This window comes from Echiichthys vipera (genome assembly GCF_963691815.1).
Source record: "Echiichthys vipera genome assembly, chromosome: 20".
In the NCBI taxonomy this organism is placed as follows: domain Eukaryota; kingdom Metazoa; phylum Chordata; class Actinopteri; order Perciformes; family Trachinidae; genus Echiichthys; species Echiichthys vipera.
In genome coordinates, this window is record NC_139845.1 from 23,026,983 (window position 1) to 23,039,187 (window position 12,205).

Sequence of the window (12,205 nt, forward strand, 5' to 3'; positions counted from 1 at the left end):
CTCATTGGTGTTCCTCTCCACGGAAATCTTTAGTAAAAGGCGAAAGATTTGTTCGCTATGAGGAGAAACCAGAGTAAGTACAGGCCTCTTTGCGAGCGCAGCCAAAGATGTTAGTCGCCCCATTCAAAACCCTCACGGTGGGCCTCACTGTGTGCAACGTTCAAAATTGGAGGTCGCACCCATTCCCTGCCCACATTATAACAGGGGCAATATTGCCTCTTTTTTAAAAAACTGATTTAAGGTGCATGTCTTGCTCCTTTTTTTGGGCAGGCTTAATCTTGCTGTTTATTCGGCGTGCACTTTTGACCTACTTGTCATGGCTTATAGTATGCCCAGGGATTTGAGATCTGGAGGGCAACAAGCTTTTACTAGTGAGAATTCAACAAAGAACGTTATGCCACAACTAAAGGCTCTTAATGCACTCTTTTCACGTAGCCACTTGATTTTCCACAAGGTAGAAAGAGAGCGCACCATTCCCGGCAACACTGCAATACCAGGTAGATGCGTGGAGTGAAAGGAGCAAGCTCCTTTTTCAACTCCAGATGCTAAAAATCCATTTAATATGTGGTCCCCTGATAGAGGACATATCAGATATTAAACTGATAAGAACAGATACTACACTTGATCTTAGCCAAAAGGCCGAGAAGCGATGACACCAATGGTTTGGGGCCAGCGGCGACTTCCTGGCACAGTTCTTACTTGTCACGTTCCAGTACTTTGAATTGGGCATAACAATGGCTGCTGCGTAGAATGTTATGCCACAACTCAATTGGTGTTCCTCTCCACAGAAATCTTTAGCAAAAGGCATAAGACTTGTGCATTATGAAGAGAGAGCAGATTAAGTACAGCCCTCTTGGCAGGAACAGCAGAAAAACTTAATCTTCCCAGTCAGAACCCTCAAAGTTGACCTCACTGTGTTTTATGTGTTCCAATTCCAAGGCCACGCCCATTCCCCTAGCCCTGTACACATGATCAAAAAGTATTCCCTCTCTATGCATTTTTTTTTCTGCTGATCAAAGAGGAAAATCTCATTGCATTTTTTGGAGTCTTCATCTTGCTGTTTACTCAGCGCTCCAATTGTCCCCAACTTGAATTGGGCATAACAATTGCTGCTGTTGAGCATCCCCACCCAAGCACTCCATGGTAGGGCAATAAAGTTTCTTTATCAAGAGTTTTTTGCTTTATACAAATGCATGAGGCTCAGCCAGATGGCAAAGCCTGCCAAAAATAGGTTCAACTCATTGGTGTTCCTCTCCACGGAAATCTTTAGTAAAAGGCGAAAGATTTGTTCGCTATGAAGAGAAACCAGAGTAATACAGGCCTCTTTGCGAGCGCAGCCAAAGATGTTAGTCGCCCTATTCAAAACCCTCACGGTGGGCCGCACTTTGTGTGCAACGTTCAAAATTGGAGGTTGCACCCATTCCCTGCCCACATTATAACAGGGGCAATATTGCCTCTTTTTTTTTAAACTGATTTAAGGTGCATGTCTTGCTCCTTTTTTTGGGGAGGCTTAATCTTGCTGTTTATTCGGCGTGCACTTTTGACCTACTTGTCATGGCTTATAGTATGCCCAGGGATTTGAGATCTGGAGGGAAACAAGCTTTTACTAGTGAGAATTCAACAAAGAACGTTATGCCACAACTAAAGGCTCTTAATGCACTCTTTTCACGTAGCCACTTGATTTTCCACAAGGTAGAAAGAGAGCGCACCATTCCTGGCAACACTGCAATACCAGGTCGATGCGTGGAGTGAAAGGAGCAAGCTCCTTTTTCAACTCCAGATGCTAAAAATCCATTTAATATGTGGTCCCCTGATAGAGGACATATCAGATATTAAACTGATAAGAACAGATACTACACTTGATCTTAGCCAAAAGGCCGAGAAGCGATGACACCAATGGTTTGGGGCCAGCGGCGACTTCCTGGCACAGTTCTTACTTGTCACGGTCCAGTACTTTGAATTGGGCATAACAACGGTTGCTGCATAGAATGTTATGCCACAACTCAATTGGTGTTCCTCTCCACAGAAATCTTTAGCAAAAGGCATAAGACTTGTGCATTATGAAGAGAGAGCAGATTAAGTACAGCCCTCTTGGCTGGAACAGCAGAAAAACTTAATCTTCCCAGTCAGAACCCTCAAAGTTGACCTCACTGTGTTTTAAGTGTTCCAATTCCGAGGCCACGCCCATTCCTCTAGCCCTGTACACATGATCAAAAAGTATTCCCTCTCTATGCATTTTTTTTTCTGCTGATCAAAATGAAAATCTCATTGCATTTTTTGGAGTCTTCATCTTGCTGTTTACTCAGCGCTCCAATTGTCCCTAACTTGAATTGGGCATAACAATTGCTGCTGTTGAACATCCCCACCCAAGCACTCCATGGTAGGGCAATAAAGTTTCTTTATCAAGAGTTTTTTGCTTTATACAAATGCATGAGGCTCAGCCAGATGGCAAAGCCTGCCAAAAATAGGTTCAACTCATTGGTGTTCCTCTCCACGGAAATCTTTAGTAAAAGGCGAAAGATTTGTTCGCTATGAAGAGAAACCAGAGTAAGTACAGGCCTCTTTGCGAGCGCAGCCAAAGATGTTAGTCGCCCCATTCAAAACCCTCACGGTGGGCCTCACTGTGTGCAACGTTCAAAATTGGAGGTCGCACCCATTCCCTGCCCACATTATAACAGGGGCAATATTGCCTCTTTTTTAAAAAACTGATTTAAGGTGCATGTCTTGCTCCTTTTTTTGGGCAGGCATTCCCTGCCCACATTATAACAGGGGCAATATTGCCTCTTTTTTAAAAAACTGATTTAAGGTGCATGTCTTGCTCCTTTTTTTGGGCAGGCTTAATCTTGCTGTTTATTAGGCGTGCACTTTGGATCTACTTGTCATCGCTTGTAGTATGCCCAGGGATTTGAGATCTGGAGGGCAACAAGCTTTTACTAGTGAGGAATCAACAAAGAACGTTATGCCACAACTAAAGGCTCTTAATGCACTCTTTTTACGTAGCCACTTGATTTTCCACAAGGTAGAAAGAGAGCGCACCATTCCCGGCAACACTGCAATACCAGGTCGATGCGTGGAGTGAAAGGAGCAAGCTCCTTTTTCAACTCCAGATGCTAAAAATCCATTTAATATGTGGTCCCCTGATAGAGGACATATCAGATATTAAACTGATAAGAACAGATACTACACTTGATCTTAGCCAAAAGGCCGAGAAGCGATGACACCAATGGTTTGGGGCCAGCGGCGACTTCCTGGCACAGTTCTTACTTGTCACGGTCCAGTACTTTGAATTGGGCATAACAACGGCTGCTGCATAGAATGTTATGCCACAACTCAATTGGTGTTCCTCTCCACAGAAATCTTTAGCAAAAGGCATAAGACTTGTGCATTATGAAGTGAGAGCAGATTAAGTACAGCCCTCTTGGCTGGAACAGCAGAAAAACTTAATCTTCCCAGTCAGAACCCTCAAAGTTGACCTCACTGTGTTTTATGTGTTCCAATTCCGAGGCCACGCCCATTCCCCTAGCCCTGTCCACATGATCAAAAAGTATTCCCTCTCTATGCATTTCTTTTTCTGCTGATCGAAAATGAAAATCTCATTGCATTTTTTGGAGTCTTCATCTTGCTGTTTACTCAGCGCTCCAATTGTCCCCAACTTGAATTGGGCATAACAATTGCTGCTGTTGAGCATCCCCACCCAAGCACTCCATGGTAGGGCAATAAAGTTTCTTTATCAAGAGTTTTTTGCTTTATACAAATGCATGAGGCTCAGCCAGATGGCAAAGCCTGCCAAAAATAGGTTCAACTCATTGGTGTTCCTCTCCACGGAAATCTTTAGTAAAAGGCGAAAGATTTGTTCGCTATGAAGAGACACCAGAGTAATACAGGCCTCTTTGCGAGCGCAGCCAAAGATGTTAGTCGCCCTATTCAAAACCCTCACGGTGGGCCGCACTTTGTGTGCAACGTTCAAAATTGGAGGTCGCACCCATTCCCTGCCCACATTATAACAGGGGCAATATTGCCTCTTTTTTTTAAAACTGATTTAAGGTGCATGTCTTGCTCCTTTTTTTGGGCAGGCTTAATCTTGCTCTTTATTAGGCGTGCACTTTGGACCTACTTGTCATGGCTTGTAGTATGCCCAGGGATTTGAGATCTGGAGGGCAACAAGCTTTTACTAGTGAGGAATCAACAAAGAACGTTATGCCCCAACTAAAGGCTCTTAATGCACTCTTTTCACGTAGCCACTTGATTTTCCACAAGGTAGAAAGAGAGCGCACCATTCCCGGCAACACTGCAATACCAGGTCGATGCGTGGAGTGAAAGGAGCAAGCTCCTTTTTCAAATCCAGATGCTAAAAATCCATTTAATATGTGGTCCCCTGATAGAGGACATATCAGATATTAAACTGATAAGAACAGATACTGCACTTGATCTTAGCCAAAAGGCCGAGAAGCGATGACACCAATGGTTTGGGGCCAGCGGCGACTTCCTGGCACAGTTCTTACTAGTCATGGTCCAGTACTTTGAATTGGGCATAACAATGGCTGCTGAGTAGAATGTTGTGCCACAACTCAATTGGTGTTCCTCTCCACAGAAATCTTTAGCAAAAGGCATAAGACTTGTGCATTATGAAGAGAGAGCAGATTAAGTACAGCCCTCTTGGCAGGAACAGCAGAAAAACTTAATCTTCCCAGTCAGAACCCTCAAAGTTGACCTCACTGTGTTTTATGTGTTCCAATTCCGAGGCCACGCCCATTCCCCTAGCCCTGTCCACATGATCAACAGTATTCCCTCTCTATGCATTTTTTTTCTGCTGATCAAAAAGGAAAATCTCATTGCATTTTTTGGAGTCTTCATCTTGCTGTTTACTCAGCGCTCCAATTGTCCCCAACTTGAATTGGGCATAACAATTGCTGCTGTTGAGCATCCCCACCCAAGCACTCCATGGTAGGGCAATAAAGTTTCTTTATCAAGAGTTTTTTGCTTTATACAAATGCATGAGGCTCAGCCAGATGGCAAAGCCTGCCAAAAATAGGTTCAACTCATTGGTGTTCCTCTCCACGGAAATCTTTAGTAAAAGGCGAAAGATTTGTTCGCTATGAGGAGAAACCAGAGTAAGTACAGGCCTCTTTGCGAGCGCAGCCAAAGATGTTAGTCGCCCCATTCAAAACCCTCACGGTGGGCCTCACTGTGTGCAACGTTCAAAATTGGAGGTCGCACCCATTCCCTGCCCACATTATAACAGGGGCAATATTGCCTCTTTTTTTAAAAACTGATTTAAGGTGCATGTCTTGCTCCTTTTTTTGGGCAGGCTTAATCTTGCTGTTTATTCGGCGTGCACTTTTGACCTACTTGTCATGGCTTATAGTATGCCCAGGGATTTGAGATCTGGAGGGCAACAAGCTTTTACTAGTGAGAATTCAACAAAGAACGTTATGCCACAACTAAAGGCTCTTAATGCACTCTTTTCACGTAGCCACTTGATTTTCCACAAGGTAGAAAGAGAGCGCACCATTCCCGGCAACACTGCAATACCAGGTAGATGCGTGGAGTGAAAGGAGCAAGCTCCTTTTTCAACTCCAGATGCTAAAAATCCATTTAATATGTGGTCCCCTGATAGAGGACATATCAGATATTAAACTGATAAGAACAGATACTACACTTGATCTTAGCCAAAAGGCAGAGAAGCGATGACACCAATGGTTTGGGGCCAGCGGCGACTTCCTGGCACAGTTCTTACTTGTCACGGTCCAGTACTTTGAATTGGGCATAACAACGGCTGCTGCATAGAATGTTATGCCACAACTCAATTGGTGTTCCTCTCCACAGAAATCTTTAACAAAAGGCATAAGACTTGTGCATTATGAAGTGAGAGCAGATTAAGTACAGCCCTCTTGGCTGGAACAGCAGAAAAACTTAATCTTCCCAGTCAGAACCCTCAAAGTTGACCTCACTGTGTTTTATGTGTTCCAATTCCGAGGCCACGCCCATTCCCCTAGCCCTGTCCACATGATCAAAAAGTATTCCCTCTCTATGCATTTCTTTTTCTGCTGATCGAAAATGAAAATCTCATTGCATTTTTTGGAGTCTTCATCTTGCTGTTTACTCAGCGCTCCAATTGTCCCCAACTTGAATTGGGCATAACAATTGCTGCTGTTGAGCATCCCCACCCAAGCACTCCATGGTAGGGCAATAAAGTTTCTTTATCAAGAGTTTTTTGCTTTATACAAATGCATGAGGCTCAGCCAGATGGCAAAGCCTGCCAAAAATAGGTTCAACTCATTGGTGTTCCTCTCCACGGAAATCTTTAGTAAAAGGCGAAAGATTTGTTCACTATGAAGAGAAACCAGAGTAATACAGGCCTCTTTGCGAGCGCAGCCAAAGATGTTAGTCGCCCCATTCAAAACCCTCACGGTGGGCCTCACTGTGTGCAACGTTCAAAATTGGAGGTCGCACCCATTCCCTGCCCACATTATAACAGGGGCAATATTGCCTCTTTTTTTTAAAACTGATTTAAGGTGCATGTCTTGCTCCTTTTTTTGGGCAGGCTTAATCTTGCTCTTTATTAGGCGTGCACTTTGGACCTACTTGTCATGGCTTGTAGTATGCCCAGGGATTTGAGATCTGGAGGGCAACAAGCTTTTACTAGTGAGGAATCAACAAAGAACGTTATGCCCCAACTAAAGGCTCTTAATGCACTCTTTTCACGTAGCCACTTGATTTTCCACAAGGTAGAAAGAGAGCGCACCATTCCCGGCAACACTGCAATACCAGGTCGATGCGTGGAGTGAAAGGAGCAAGCTCCTTTTTCAAATCCAGATGCTAAAAATCCATTTAATATGTGGTCCCCTGATAGAGGACATATCAGATATTAAACTGATAAGAACAGATACTACACTTGATCTTAGCCAAAAGGCCGAGAAGCGATGACACCAATGGTTTGGGGCCAGCGGCGACTTCCTGGCACAGTTCTTACTAGTCATGGTCCAGTACTTTGAATTGGGCATAACAATGGCTGCTGAGTAGAATGTTGTGCCACAACTCAATTGGTGTTCCTCTCCACAGAAATCTTTAGCAAAAGGCATAAGACTTGTGCATTATGAAGAGAGAGCAGATTAAGTACAGCCCTCTTGGCAGGAACAGCAGAAAAACTTAATCTTCCCAGTCAGAACCCTCAAAGTTGACCTCACTGTGTTTTATGTGTTCCAATTCCGAGGCCACGCCCATTCCCCTAGCCCTGTCCACATGATCAACAGTATTCCCTCTCTATGCATTTTTTTTCTGCTGATCAAAAAGGAAAATCTCATTGCATTTTTTGGAGTCTTCATCTTGCTGTTTACTCAGCGCTCCAATTGTCCCCAACTTGAATTGGGCATAACAATTGCTGCTGTTGAGCATCCCCACCCAAGCACTCCATGGTAGGGCAATAAAGTTTCTTTATCAAGAGTTTTTTGCTTTATACAAATGCATGAGGCTCAGCCAGATGGCAAAGCCTGCCAAAAATAGGTTCAACTCATTGGTGTTCCTCTCCACGGAAATCTTTAGTAAAAGGCGAAAGATTTGTTCGCTATGAGGAGAAACCAGAGTAAGTACAGGCCTCTTTGCGAGCGCAGCCAAAGATGTTAGTCGCCCCATTCAAAACCCTCACGGTGGGCCTCACTGTGTGCAACGTTCAAAATTGGAGGTCGCACCCATTCCCTGCCCACATTATAACAGGGGCAATATTGCCTCTTTTTTTAAAAACTGATTTAAGGTGCATGTCTTGCTCCTTTTTTTGGGCAGGCTTAATCTTGCTGTTTATTCGGCGTGCACTTTTGACCTACTTGTCATGGCTTATAGTATGCCCAGGGATTTGAGATCTGGAGGGCAACAAGCTTTTACTAGTGAGAATTCAACAAAGAACGTTATGCCACAACTAAAGGCTCTTAATGCACTCTTTTCACGTAGCCACTTGATTTTCCACAAGGTAGAAAGAGAGCGCACCATTCCCGGCAACACTGCAATACCAGGTAGATGCGTGGAGTGAAAGGAGCAAGCTCCTTTTTCAACTCCAGATGCTAAAAATCCATTTAATATGTGGTCCCCTGATAGAGGACATATCAGATATTAAACTGATAAGAACAGATACTACACTTGATCTTAGCCAAAAGGCAGAGAAGCGATGACACCAATGGTTTGGGGCCAGCGGCGACTTCCTGGCACAGTTCTTACTTGTCACGGTCCAGTACTTTGAATTGGGCATAACAACGGCTGCTGCATAGAATGTTATGCCACAACTCAATTGGTGTTCCTCTCCACAGAAATCTTTAACAAAAGGCATAAGACTTGTGCATTATGAAGTGAGAGCAGATTAAGTACAGCCCTCTTGGCTGGAACAGCAGAAAAACTTAATCTTCCCAGTCAGAACCCTCAAAGTTGACCTCACTGTGTTTTATGTGTTCCAATTCCGAGGCCACGCCCATTCCCCTAGCCCTGTCCACATGATCAAAAAGTATTCCCTCTCTATGCATTTCTTTTTCTGCTGATCGAAAATGAAAATCTCATTGCATTTTTTGGAGTCTTCATCTTGCTGTTTACTCAGCGCTCCAATTGTCCCCAACTTGAATTGGGCATAACAATTGCTGCTGTTGAGCATCCCCACCCAAGCACTCCATGGTAGGGCAATAAAGTTTCTTTATCAAGAGTTTTTTGCTTTATACAAATGCATGAGGCTCAGCCAGATGGCAAAGCCTGCCAAAAATAGGTTCAACTCATTGGTGTTCCTCTCCACGGAAATCTTTAGTAAAAGGCGAAAGATTTGTTCGCTATGAAGAGAAACCAGAGTAATACAGGCCTCTTTGCGAGCGCAGCCAAAGATGTTAGTCGCCCTATTCAAAACCCTCACGGTGGGCCGCACTTTGTGTGCAACGTTCAAAATTGGAGGTCGCACCCATTCCCTGCCCACATTATAACAGGGGCAATATTGCCTCTTTTTTTTAAAACTGATTTAAGGTGCATGTCTTGCTCCTTTTTTTGGGCAGGCTTAATCTTGCTCTTTATTAGGCGTGCACTTTGGACCTACTTGTCATGGCTTGTAGTATGCCCAGGGATTTGAGATCTGGAGGGCAACAAGCTTTTACTAGTGAGAATTCAACAAAGAACGTTATGCCACAACTAAAGGCTCTTAATGCACTCTTTTCACGTAGCCACTTGATTTTCCACAAGGTAGAAAGAGAGCGCACCATTCCCGGCAACACTGCAATACCAGGTAGATGCGTGGAGTGAAAGGAGCAAGCTCCTTTTTCAACTCCAGATGCTAAAAATCCATTTAATATGTGGTCCCCTGATAGAGGACATATCAGATATTAAACTAATAAGAACAGATACTACACTTGATCTTAGCCAAAAGGCCGAGAAGCGATGACACCAATGGTTTGGGGCCAGCGGCGACTTCCTGGCACAGTTCTTACTTGTCACGGTCCAGTACTTTGAATTGGGCATAACAACGGCTGCTGCATAGAATGTTATGCCACAACTCAATTGGTGTTCCTCTCCACAGAAATCTTTAGCAAAAGGCATAAGACTTGTGCATTATGAAGTGAGAGCAGATTAAGTACAGCCCTCTTGGCTGGAACAGCAGAAAAACTTAATCTTCCCAGTCAGAACCCTCAAAGTTGACCTCACTGTGTTTTAAGTGTTCCAATTCCGAGGCCACGCCCATTCCCCTAGCCCTGTCCACATGATCAAAAAGTATTCCCTCTCTATGCATTTCTTTTTCTGCTGATCGAAAATGAAAATCTCATTGCATTTTTTGGAGTCTTCATCTTGCTGTTTACTCAGCGCTCCAATTGTCCCCAACTTGAATTGGGCATAACAATTGCTGCTGTTGAGCATCCCCACCCAAGCACTCCATGGTAGGGCAATAAAGTTTCTTTATCAAGAGTTTTTTGCTTTATACAAATGCATGAGGCTCAGCCAGATGGCAAAGCCTGCCAAAAATAGGTTCAACTCATTGGTGTTCCTCTCCACGGAAATCTTTAGTAAAAGGCGAAAGATTTGTTCGCTATGAAGAGAAACCAGAGTAATACAGGCCTCTTTGCGAGCGCAGCCAAAGATGTTAGTCGCCCTATTCAAAACCCTCACGGTGGGCCGCACTTTGTGTGCAACGTTCAAAATTGGAGGTCGCACCCATTCCCTGCCCACATTATAACAGGGGCAATATTGCCTCTTTTTTTTAAAACTGATTTAAGGTGCATGTCTTGCTCCTTTTTTTGGGCAGGCTTAATCTTGCTCTTTATTAGGCGTGCACTTTGGACCTACTTGTCATGGCTTGTAGTATGCCCAGGGATTTGAGATCTGGAGGGCAACAAGCTTTTACTAGTGAGGAATCAACAAAGAACGTTATGCCACAACTAAAGGCTCTTAATGCACTCTTTTCACGTAGCCACTTGATTTTCCACAAGGTAGAAAGAGAGCGCACCATTCCCGGCAACACTGCAATACCAGGTCGATGCGTGGAGTGAAAGGAGCAAGCTCCTTTTTCAACTCCAGATGCTAAAAATCCATTTAATATGTGGTCCCCTGATAGAGGACATATCAGATATTAAACTGATAAGAACAGATACTACACTTGATCTTAGCCAAAAGGCCGAGAAGCGATGACACCAATGGTTTGGGGCCAGCGGCGACTTCCTGGCACAGTTCTTACTAGTCATGGTCCAGTACTTTGAATTGGGCATAACAATGGCTGCTGAGTAGAATGTTGTGCCACAACTCAATTGGTGTTCCTCTCCACAGAAATCTTTAGCAAAAGGCATAAGACTTGTGCATTATGAAGAGAGAGCAGATTAAGTACAGCCCTCATGGCAGGAACAGCAGAAAAACTTAATCTTCCCAGTCAGAACCCTCAAAGTTGACCTCACTGTGTTTTATGTGTTCCAATTCCGAGGCCACGCCCATTCCCCTAGCCCTGTACACATGATCAACAGTATTCCCTCTCTATGCATTTTTTTTCTGCTGATCAAAAAGGAAAATCTCATTGCATTTTTTGGAGTCTTCATCTTGCTGTTTACTCAGCGCTCCAATTGTCCCCAACTTGAATTGGGCATAACAATTGCTGCTGTTGAGCATCCCCACCCAAGCACTCCATGGTAGGGCAATAAAGTTTCTTTATCAAGAGTTTTTTGCTTTATACAAATGCATGAGGCTCAGCCAGATGGCAAAGCCTGCCAAAAATAGGTTCAACTCATTGGTGTTCCTCTCCACGGAAATCTTTAGTAAAAGGCGAAAGATTTGTTCGCTATGAGGAGAAACCAGAGTAAGTACAGGCCTCTTTGCGAGCGCAGCCAAAGATGTTAGTCGCCCCATTCAAAACCCTCACGGTGGGCCTCACTGTGTGCAACGTTCAAATTGGAGGTCGCACCCATTCCCTGCCCACATTATAACAGGGGCAATATTGCCTCTTTTTTTAAAAACTGATTTAAGGTGCATGTCTTGCTCCTTTTTTTGGGCAGGCTTAATCTTGCTGTTTATTCGGCGTGCACTTTTGACCTACTTGTCATGGCTTATAGTATGCCCAGGGATTTGAGATCTGGAGGGCAACAAGCTTTTACTAGTGAGAATTCAACAAAGAACGTTATGCCACAACTAAAGGCTCTTAATGCACTCTTTTCACGTAGCCACTTGATTTTCCACAAGGTAGAAAGAGAGCGCACCATTCCCGGCAACACTGCAATACCAGGTAGATGCGTGGAGTGAAAGGAGCAAGCTCCTTTTTCAACTCCAGATGCTAAAAATCCATTTAATATGTGGTCCCCTGATAGAGGACATATCAGATATTAAACTGATAAGAACAGATACTACACTTGATCTTAGCCAAAAGGCCGAGAAGCGATGACACCAATGGTTTGGGGCCAGCGGCGACTTCCTGGCACAGTTCTTACTTGTCACGGTCCAGTACTTTGAATTGGGCATAACAACGGCTGCTGCATAGAATGTTATGCCACAACTCAATTGGTGTTCCTCTCCACAGAAATCTTTAACAAAAGGCATAAGACTTGTGCATTATGAAGTGAGAGCAGATTAAGTACAGCCCTCTTGGCTGGAACAGCAGAAAAACTTAATCTTCCCAGTCAGAACCCTCAAAGTTGACCTCACTGTGTTTTATGTGTTCCAATTCCGAGGCCACGCCCATTCCCCTAGCCCTGTCCACATGATCAAAAAGTATTCC